Below are 11,004 nucleotides of genomic sequence, written 5' to 3' on the forward strand. Positions count from 1 at the left end.
TGGTGTGTTTAGCCAATTAATTTTCCTTCTTTTTAGAATAATGTGGCATGTATTTCATAGAATCAGAATGGTTTGGGTCGAAAGGGACCTTTGAGATCATCTCGTTCCAACCCCCCTGCTGTAGGCAGGGACACCTCCCACAAGACCAGATTGCTCACAGCCCCATCCAGCCTGGCCTTGAATGCTTCCAGGGAGGGGAACAGGTGACTCTGTAAAGCTGGGGATCTTCTTTCCCTCACATCTCCAGTCTTCCTTCCTGGGCAGTAATTTTCTAAACCATATCACTTTGTTACTAGGGGAAGGTTATTTATTCTAAACATGTTCTCTTTGTGTCTGAAGGGATTTGGCCTGGCTGTGACTAGCAGCCTCCATCCTTGGTGTGCCACGTGGCTGCCACTGCTCCGGTGTGTCACAGGAGATGCTGAAGAGCTGCAGTGCCCTCAGTCCTTAAAACTACCAGACTCAAAGGGAGGAACGGATGGAATATTCATCTTTTTGAAATACTTGGACATGCGTATTCCCGAGTGCCATCACGTGAGTGGCTTCTGCCAGCATGCTATAGCTGGCCACACAGACCTTTAGCAGCCTATCTTTGTACTATCTACAAAACAAATATTTGAGCCGAAGCAGGTTTCTCAGGGGACTCTGTTCATGTGCAGCATGCTGCATGCTCCGACTGCTGTCCCAGTGACACAGTGAGCAAAAAAAATATGCTGTTCAGGTGTACGTGCTTTTGTGTTCTGGGCTGAACACATTCTGAAGGTTTTGGTAACCTGCCCATGATAACTGGTCATCCTCTGTAGTCAGAAGGGGTGAGAGTTTATGCATATTCTCCATAAATTGACAAGCATTACTGAAGTTTGGCAACACTGTTACAGTAATACTTGATGAGATTAAATATTTTCTTCATTCTTAAGAAGTTCTTAAAGCCACAGCCTAGATGTTGCATCAGCTGAGATATTTTTCCTGTGAAGAGACATACTGCAGGGCACCCCAGGGAGAAATATGGGATGCACTGGGCACTCTTGTGATGCATTTTCATTTTCAAATGTGTGTTCATGTCTTAAAAGATGGATCTGTGGAGTTATTATGTCAGCTGGTCCTTCTCACTGTGGGTTCTCCTACATAGTGATAATGCTATTTAAATATGTGTTTTTTTTTCAATTTTCTGAGGCCAAAATTATGTAAAAACCTAGAAGGTTTACCACGGTACTTCAATTGACCAGACAATAAGCCTCATTCAGCAATATAAACCAGAGACCATTTGTTAAAAGAAACCTAACCTAAAAACATTGCAGCTGAGACTAGAGGCTTTCCTGAGTTAGGTTCTATTTCAGTGACATGGTGTTGTTTAGAATATAATCTAATTTCATTTTAAAATTGATGCTAATGGAGAGTTGGCTCTAGCAGATTGTCCCAACAATTCAGACTGTCAAAGATCTTGCTACACAAATAAGCTTACGGTCCTTCTGTTCTCATATTTATGATGTCCATGTGGGCACTGACAGGCTGCAGTCACTGTACTGTGGGATCACAGGCAGATGGGGACAGTGGGACCTCACCCAAGACCTGTGCTCAAAGCAGGGCCACCCAAAGCAGGTTGCCTAGGGCTGTGTCCAGGCTGGGTTTGAATGTCTCCAAGGGTGGAAACTCCAAAATTCTCATGGCCAGAATTTGATTACTGTATGGTAGAAAAGCTTATGTCTTGGATTTTATGTATATATATTTTAATATTTAAAGGGAGTTTTATATGTTCCAGGTTTTGCCCTTTGCTTCTCATCCTGTCAGTGTCCTGCCACCACAGAGAGGAGTGTGGCTCGTTCTCTTTTGCTCCCCCTGACCACCATCAGGTATCTTTAAACATTCATTTTCATCACTCCTTATGGTCCCATATTATTTATAGAACCCATTTCTTCCCTCTTAAGTGTCTACAGTCTGTCTGCTTCCATTTTGGAAAACATTCCATTTGCAAATGTGCATTACATTAATCATTCAACTTGCCAGTTCATATAGGTTAATTCACAACAGTAGATTGGACACTTCATCAGTTCTCAGCCTTCATTGTAAATTTTCTTAGTACTTTAGATCACTTGTGTATGTGGAAGACCATAGTGAATTCACTTTTGCTCTGGAGACAGTAATCCCACACAGTATAACAAGGGAGAAAAAAGGGAATGGAAGAGGTAGACAGGAAGGGGTACTGTTTGAATGTCTTAATTGGGTCAGATTGGGAAGTTCATAGCAATTTGCAGTTGATCACTATTCTTATTTTTGACTTCTCTATCTAACAGAGGCAAGAGTAGATTTTACTTGCAAGATCTGGCAAATGGTTGGTTACTACTTATTAATAGAACTTCCTTATTCAGATGAGAGATTAAGATAGAAATAAATTGACAGTCTACCCACAGTTGCACTTTGCAGTTCATAATGTAGTACATGAACAGGAACAATTTATTCTATAGACTTGTTCAGGTTCCATAGCTCTGTAGACCATGAATAGTCAGGCCAGTGACTCAAAGCAATCCTGCTAAAAGATAGAAGCTGTAGTTGTGGCTCACAAAAGCCCACTAAAGTCACGACTGAAGTATGAGTCACTGAAGTGACTCTTCATCCATGCACTGCACCTTTACCTGACTGTGATTTTCTATCAGTGTCAACTTTAAAGGGCCTCCTATCCCAGGAGAAGTTAGGTATCTCTCATCTACACTGCGAGCTGCTAATATGCAATCTTAGGTCATTGAACTCCACCTGAACCTTATTTATTTTTACTTCTACAGAGATGACATGAGTTATCCTTCTGACACTGGATCTGAGTAAGCAGATGTACTCCATGTGATCAAATTACTTCTATTGCAGGAGGCAGATGTAGACTTCAGCACTTCCTCTCAGTATATATCTGTCTGTTCCTATATATATCACTGCATGGCATGGATAATATCCTTGCAAAGGCCATCACAGTCATGTGAGGAACGGTTCATGTCACTTGAGAATAAGTGCTTAAAGGTGAATTACCTTCAGAGAGTAGAGAGCCCATGCAGATTCACGGTTGAGCAAAGCTTGCAAGTATTACCTGAAAAAATTGTATGAGTTGTATGTGGACTTTTATACATGAATTGCAGCATATGGGGTCCAAAAAAGCCAAATATTTTGATTCAGACATAAACAGAAAGGAGAGTTTACAGACAGGAATCGCATTCAGACACAGATAATGGGCTGATACTGCTTCCAGCCATCCTGTGTGCCTGACCGAGTTTGACTGCAGTTCGAAAGAGGCAAGGGTTGGCTTCCTTGGTGCTTCCTTCGTGCCAAGGAGGATCCATTGGCAACTTGAAGCCTGCTCACTGGGGTTTGAGGCATGCTGTCTGATACTGCAGTTCTGTAGTTGGTATCTTGTCTTGTGCTTTTATTCCCCAGTAGAATTTGATGGAAAGGAATGGGGCTACTCTTTTTTTCCTGTCTAGAAAGCAGCTGTATGTGGCTTGTTTCTGTGGTGGCAACTATATGTTGAGTAAATGAGGGAACTGAAACCTTCTTGGTAGTCAGTATAAAGACCTCATACAGTATAAAGACCTCTGTTCTTTAGAGTACAGGGCTGGTCCTCACGACTTAAGGGGCGGCTCTTGTTGCTGTGTTTTAACCAGGCATACAAGAAATAACATAAATTTTTCTTTGCAATAATTACTGGAAGGATGGCAACTCGGAAGGTGACAACAGGGAAGGACATTTCAGAGAGCTTTTATGGCTCTGGCCTGGAAGAGGGGCAGCAGACTCATGGTGTATTCACCATCACTGAACAAAGTCCCAGTGTTGTTAGGAGGTGCTCAGTATCTGCATCTTATCTCACTGATTTCTTTCCTCAAAGCCTGCAGGACCACTGAGACAGTCAGTTCCTCTATGTAACATCTTTGGTGACTAAGGAACAGGGATAAAATGAAAGAAGAGCAAAAAGAAAATGCACTGTACACAGAGTAGTAGTGACTGAATATGACTGAGTGCAAGGAAACAGCAAGAATTGATCTCCAGAATACAGAAGGGTCTTATTCAGGCCTGAATGATTTATTTGCCTTTCTTACCATTTCCCTGAGTAGCCACTAGCTTTTTCTTTCATAATTGCTTTTGCAATGTCACAGGAGGGAGATTTCAGTCCTGCTCACAGTGCTGGCCATGGTCAGCTCAGTAACAGCTGCTTCTTAGTTGTGCTTTCTCTGTAGTTGCACAATTTTCTGCTGCGGTTTATAAGAGATTTGCTGATATTTGTCCCACGTTAGGTAAATAATCTGAACCAGTCCATGTACAAAAAATAAATCCAGAAATCTTCATGTCTTCTGGCAGCCTTGAGACTCGATTCATTTAGTTCTGCTGCGGGCTGCAGAAAAATAAATTGATCTCTGAAAGAAGGGAAAATTGAGCTTTATTTATTTGGTCAAGGTTCAACTTCACCTGCAGCACAATGCAGCCCTTCTCTCCAGGGCTGAATAATATCCACTTAATAACAAGCAGCCTCACAGAGAGCTGTGCAGCAGCACAGTGACACCAGCAATTCATGGCAGGGTCAACTATTAAGTAAAGAGAGAGAAACATGAAATGCAGTTTGTGGTGAAAGAAGCTGCAAGAAATCAGAGGGAGAAAAGCAGAAGCTTAATGTAGTCAGAAACACATGGAAACTTTATGGATGTTATTAAAAGGAGAAAAATCTGAAAAGGGATGCAAGAAGGGGAAAAGGCAACCCAAATAACCAGCAAGTTAGAAAGAGTGTACCAAATTAGCTGTGTACACAAAGCCTCTGACAGGTGAGGAAGAGTAGAATGCAGTGTTCTTTTTGGTCAGATTCAGTCTGCTTCAGTATTGCAGCAGCACACGTGGACAAAGAAATTTGGATGAGATCCAGTGGCTGCAAAGAGAATACTGAGTGATGAGCAGGAACTCATTTTATCGCTGAGACTCAAGAGGCTCAGCAACATTCTCTGTGCAGCTTGTAATTGCCGTCTACAGAAAATGGCACAAAGTGAATCTCAGGAACCTGAAGCATGTGGGATTCATTTGGCTTTGAGAAAATGGTAACTGATAGCAGACCAGAATCTGGACAGCTGCAGGGTCTTTTATTTATAGTCAAATCGTTTGATTTACAGTGTTTGAACTGTAATTAAGGACGCACCTTTTACACAACTCATTTCTCAGTCATTTTGTTAAAGGCAATTAGACAAACTGTTCGTAGCTTTTCCAAACATCCTGGAACAAACTTTCTTCAGAAATGAGCAGTATACTGAGAAATGGACCTGTGAAACATAACTGTGCATGTCACCAGTAACATTTCAAGTAAGCTAGGATCTGCAGTCACTTTCTCATTACTAATATGACGAGACTAGTAATTTACTTTTAGTGGGGGGGGGGGGTGTTGGGAAATCCACCAGTCAGAAAGACAAGAAAAGATTTGCCAGGCTAATTTTAGCAATCCTGGATTACTTAAGAGCTAGGCACTCCGGGCATGGCTGAGCAAGGCATTCTCTATGGCAGCTCTGTGAAACCCTCACCCTCTCCCATGCAGTCAATGGTCATGGCCAATTCTAGGCAAATTTCAGTTTTTGGGCTGTAGGAACTACAGTGCTTATATTTGTTACCTGGATGTGCCCTACCCATCATGGCTTAAAATATGTAATTTTAAATAATTACAGGGTGCTTTATGAATGTATAGTTAATAAACTGAGAATAAAGAAGGGTGTGTTTCCCATATAGTGAAACTGACATGCTTACAGACTGTTTACACATAGGTGATGTGATTAAGCAGGAGGGACAGTTCAGAGGTACACTGAACCGAGTAGTTTTCAAGTGCTGCACACGTACAGCAGCAATTCCATATTTCTCTGTTTTGACATATTTGCGTGTACGTGTAATCACGCCCATAAGGGCATACAAGCTATTGCTGGGTATTTGGAGCATGTTCTTGCCAAAGCATTTAAAAACAGAATAGAAAGAAAAACAAACTATAGTGCTTTTATACATTCTGACATGAGCATCTACTAAGTACAGACGATTTCAGGCAGCCTCCTGTCACAAAATTCAGAAAGATTCAAAAACAACAGTATTTTGAAGCAGAGGGGAATGCAAAACGAACTCAGTATCCTCCAGAGAAAACCCATGCCCCTCTTTTCCCTGTTAGAGATATGCTAGTGTTCCTTTTGCCTTACACCCACTTTAAAACTTTAGAAGGAAGGTATGGTGCATACCGCTGGAAGCAAAGAGCCTGTATCAAGGTGTTGTTTGTTAGAGTATATTCAGTAGATGTATGACATTGAAACTTTAATTCCAAGGAAAATGAAGTTCCTGCTTTGTTTTATACCTGCAGTGTCGATTCAAGAACCCTCAACTGGCAGAACAGAAGATGTTATCCCCTTTCCCAGCTCTACATTCTGCCCAGGCAAAAGTGCCAACAAGTTCAGCTGCAGAAGCACCAGCCCTGCCAGTGGTAAGCAAGCCCAGTCCTAAGTGATGTTATGATCTGTCTCAGGACAGCTCTGTTTTAAAAACTCTAGAATGATAAATTGTAAGATTTAAAATTGAAAACAAACAAGTAAAGTCCCAGATAGTTCTAGAGCTGATCACTGAGCTTAAAGAGTGCTCTGTGCAAGAAAACTGTTTACACCTAAGTGCATTATTTAGTTATTTGTCTGTATTTTCAGAGACAGCTATGTCATAGCAGATGCTCTTTAACTATAATATGTCCTGTGGAAGTCTATTGTTTCTCCAAGTGTTTTGGAGCACTTGCCACTTTCATGGGGATGTCTTCCCATTGCAACTGAATGCAGATAGGCAATGTTCAAGAAGCAGATTCAGTATTAAATAAGAACATTTTGCCTTTTGTTAATTAGCTGGCATTGTAGCACTGTTTACAATGGGTTTCAATGTTGCATCTGTTTCCCTCTTAAAAAACAAACCTGAATATTTATCACTGAAGCTCTTGGGAGCTATATTAAATAATTGTGCAATTTATATAAATCACTAATTCTAGAATTACAATAAATATTTATATATGAGAATTTACTTACCACGTCATGTTAAGATGGCAGAACATCTTATATACTTGCAGTACTCTTTTTTTTTTTTTCCCCCCCCAAAAGAAAAAAATCCTGCTATTTGAAACAATTTCATAGAGGATTACAAGGCTCAGTGTGAGGAGTAGCAGCTGAGGGCTCTGGGTACCCAAATACCATTACTGCATCTAGTTTTAGTGACACAGGTTGTGGGAAAGAGCTGCTCTTTTAGAAGGACTTTCACATTTTTTTGATGAGGGCAGTGACTGATCTACAGTAAGACTGGTATTTTCTTCCTGATATTCTGATATCCAAATTAAGCTGAACTGACCTTGGTCATGTTCTGTGCCTCTGTATAATAATAGTTTAACAACAGTCTTAGCAAATTTACTTAGTTAGCCCAAATAAACCCCAGTTCCTGAGAACGCATTGGGTTTGCTGAATCTATGTTTTTATCAGAATGTTTATTTTGGTACTTATCCCATCTGCTAGTCTGATCTTAATAGTTTTTAACTTCATTGCTCATTTGCTACTGCTCTGCACATAAATCAATGATGGCATTGTATCCTTGAGACTGTGACTTTTTCTAAATATATCTGGTCTATACGAGATAATTTCAAGCCAGTTCTGCAACCTGTTCACCCCTTCCCTCCTCCGCCTACGAGTGGAACGTGACAATAATGAATTCTTAAGGGAACTACCCAGAGAAATGTTTCTCAAGAAACGAGTCATACCAACGCAATTCACTGAATGCTGCTGTCTCACAGGACATTTATCAATTTTTCAGAGAATAAATGTTTCTAGTAGAGTAGCATTCACAGGAATTCACTCCCTTAATAAAAGCAAGAAAGCAGAGCACTAAAGTGGTGCATCTGGGATTCAGTCAGAGATTGAACGTGGAGATTGGGTATTTGTGTAGTGATGTTAGGGATGCTCAGGGCAGTTTTTCAGAAGAGGAGCATAGAGGAGAACCAGAGCTCACACACTGTCTATGGTGGGTTCCAAAATTCTGCCTTCCCACAGAAATTTGCTAATGACTTGTATGTGTTGCAGACTCCTGCAAAAAAGGTCTGTGACTTTCACTGACAACTTATTCCCAGACTCTGTCTGCTCAACTGACAGCTTTTTCATCTGAGCTGAGCAATGCTAACTCGTGATGATGAGATTGTTACCTAGGGTGGGTTTATGCAGTTAGACTTGATGTGATGAAGAAAGATGGCAGCCTAGTCCATTTAGTTCAGGTTTTGCCCTCTGAGGTCTTCCAAGTAGCACTATCCCAAGGCAGATGGTTTGCAGGTAGCAATCAAGTCATCTGTTAGCCAAACAAAAGGATGCCTGCTAGCACTAGGAGTGGGATTGTGAGGTTGAGCTCTGACATGGGATATGTGGAATCCTTCTCCTCATGGATGTGAAGCTGAGGACAGTGTTTCTAATGCAGCTCCAGCAAGGAAACCTCCCACTGAGCACAGCTCTTGGGCTGGAGGTAGGCAAGGTGTCTAAAACCTCTGATACTTCATATCAGCTCTTAAACTGTGTTGTTGGTGGTTTGGGGTTTGGCTTGTTGAAAACTCTTTTCAGCAATTCTGAGAGCACAAAGGGCAGGCTGCAAGGCCTCAGGCCCGTCATTTTGCCAAGATTTAAGGCTAGAAATGTATTTGCTTTCTGACTCTGCAAACTGTAGTTGCTCCTCGTGCTCTTCATATCTCTACTTTCAAACCCACAACCTGACCCTACATATTTTGGACACTCGTGTTTTTTGAGCTATAAATGGACCTGGCAAAAGGCCTGCACCCCACTTCCTTCTCTATTTGTGAACTCAGGGCAGCCTTGCATGGCAATGGTGCATAATAGTTTCAGCTGATGTGCTCTACTGTGTAAGCCCAGCCTGAGTAAGGCTGGGGCTCCGACTGAGTTCAGGAAAGGTCTAGAGAACAAGCTAGAAGGTCCAAAACATCCCCAGAGTGCTCTATGCACCAGCTTCAGAGCAGCCTACTCTGCTGCTCAAAGCAGTTTCTCACCTACCTGAGTTCTTATACCAGGGACAAATCTGGAAGGCACAGTGCTGATATAGTCTATGTCTGTCTCTCTTCAGCCCCCCTGATAATTGCTGGGAAGCTCTGCAGGGTACAGACAGAGATATTTCTTCCTCATACTCTCCTGTTCTTGTAAGCTTGGTGCTCAATTATCCAGCATAAGAATAAGGGGAAGGGATAACATTGAGAAAGTAAAAGAATCATAATAAAAAACACTTCCATTAGTCTATAAGAAGATCCTGATTTTGTTCACCTTTACTACCAGCTCCCTATAGAGAAGAGGAAGAGCTTTAAATGAAAGTAGGTAGAGCTGTCTGAGGTGAGCATAAAACATTTCCTATTGTGAGCTCTATTAATATAGGCATTAGAGCTGGGCGAGCTTATGTGCCTTTTAGATGATGCCCCATTTTTAAATTAAAAAGCAAACACCATTCACTGAAAATGAAGCTGACGCTGCTTCACAATGAAGTGTAGGGCTCCTGTGGGATCCCCCTGGAAATTTCATAGATGTGTCCTTATGTGTCCCTGCTCAGGGAAGTGAGTTTGTGAATAAGTATTTTGCTACATCAGTATCAGCACAATCAGGATAATATATGGCTATGTTTTGCTTCTTATTAGGGAAACTGCTTTTGTAGTATCTTGACTATATTTATAACAAGGTATTTGACTTGAATTAGTGTTAAGCCGTGGATTCTATTTCTGGTCACTGTTAAATAGTCACTGAAACTATACATACTTGAACAAAACATCTTTTTACATTGAACAACTATTTAAGATCTCTGTAGAACTGTTTAAAGAAATCATCTGTTTGCATTTCAGAGAGCAATTTTGCCATTTTCTCCATGGAAATCAGTATCCTCTGAGTACATACAAGTTGTCTATGAATCACCTTTATTTCTTTAGCTGCTACCTCAAGTATTATCTGAGGTATACAGTAATCTTATTATGAATTCACGTTTCATTTGAAAATGAAGAGGTTCAACCACAGGTCAAATGACAGATCCCTTGTTGAGATCTAGTGGGAGCTTCACTGAGGTCCAGCTTCAGAAAGGAGTTTTAGCATCAAAATCTCGCTGCTCCTAATTTATTTAGCTGCTGCTTAGTTCTGCAGGCAGGCATAATCTACAGCAGCTGCAGCTTCATTGTTAATACTTTCCAACTGTTTAGAATAATGGGACTATATGTGTATAACAGTTGTGAAAAAACTCCAGCAGCCACGTACCTACTTCAAACTCATTTCTGTTCCAGTTGAATGGAGGAATACATTAGCCTGGGATTGCTTCAGGAATTACTTGTGTATCTTACCCAGTGACAATTTAATATAGAAATATATGTGCTTATAGGATGAGGCCAGTCAGGTGAATACTTAAAACAAAAGCATAGAGGCATTTGGCAGTGTTGCATTGAGTGATTTTTTTAAAGTTAAATTAATTGCTAAATAAGTTAGTGAGAGGAGCAAAACATGACACATTTTCACACTGGATAACTGGAACAGTTTCCATAACTGTGTAGATTTTACAGAGACAGATTTGAAATGCCTTAAAAAAAGCATAAGCTGACTCTCTTTTTAATTTAGGAAAAAGTTGTTTGACTGAGATGCAGATATAAGCTCAGGAGGCATCAGATCTGCTGTCCCATTTGACTTCCTCAGCGCAGTCACTGCAGGTATTGTGCTCCTTTCTTTCTCTGTTCAGCATTCAGATGGTCTCTTCAGTTTACACTAAAAATCCAACACTTCCTTTCTGACGTGCCTTCACAAAATTGTCAGCATTAAAGAAAATATTTGCAGAATGTATCATCTTTAAAGTAAGTAAACAAATGATAAATTGCAATTCTGCAGAATTAGAACATGCATAAAAAATGCTGTCCTTATTAGCTGCTGTGAGTGTTGTTCAGGGTGTTACATCAAACATATTTAGGAGATAAGGAAAGATTATCCACTT

The sequence above is a fragment of the Excalfactoria chinensis genome, chromosome 6 (genome assembly GCF_039878825.1).
Source record: "Excalfactoria chinensis isolate bCotChi1 chromosome 6, bCotChi1.hap2, whole genome shotgun sequence".
In the NCBI taxonomy this organism is placed as follows: domain Eukaryota; kingdom Metazoa; phylum Chordata; class Aves; order Galliformes; family Phasianidae; genus Excalfactoria; species Excalfactoria chinensis.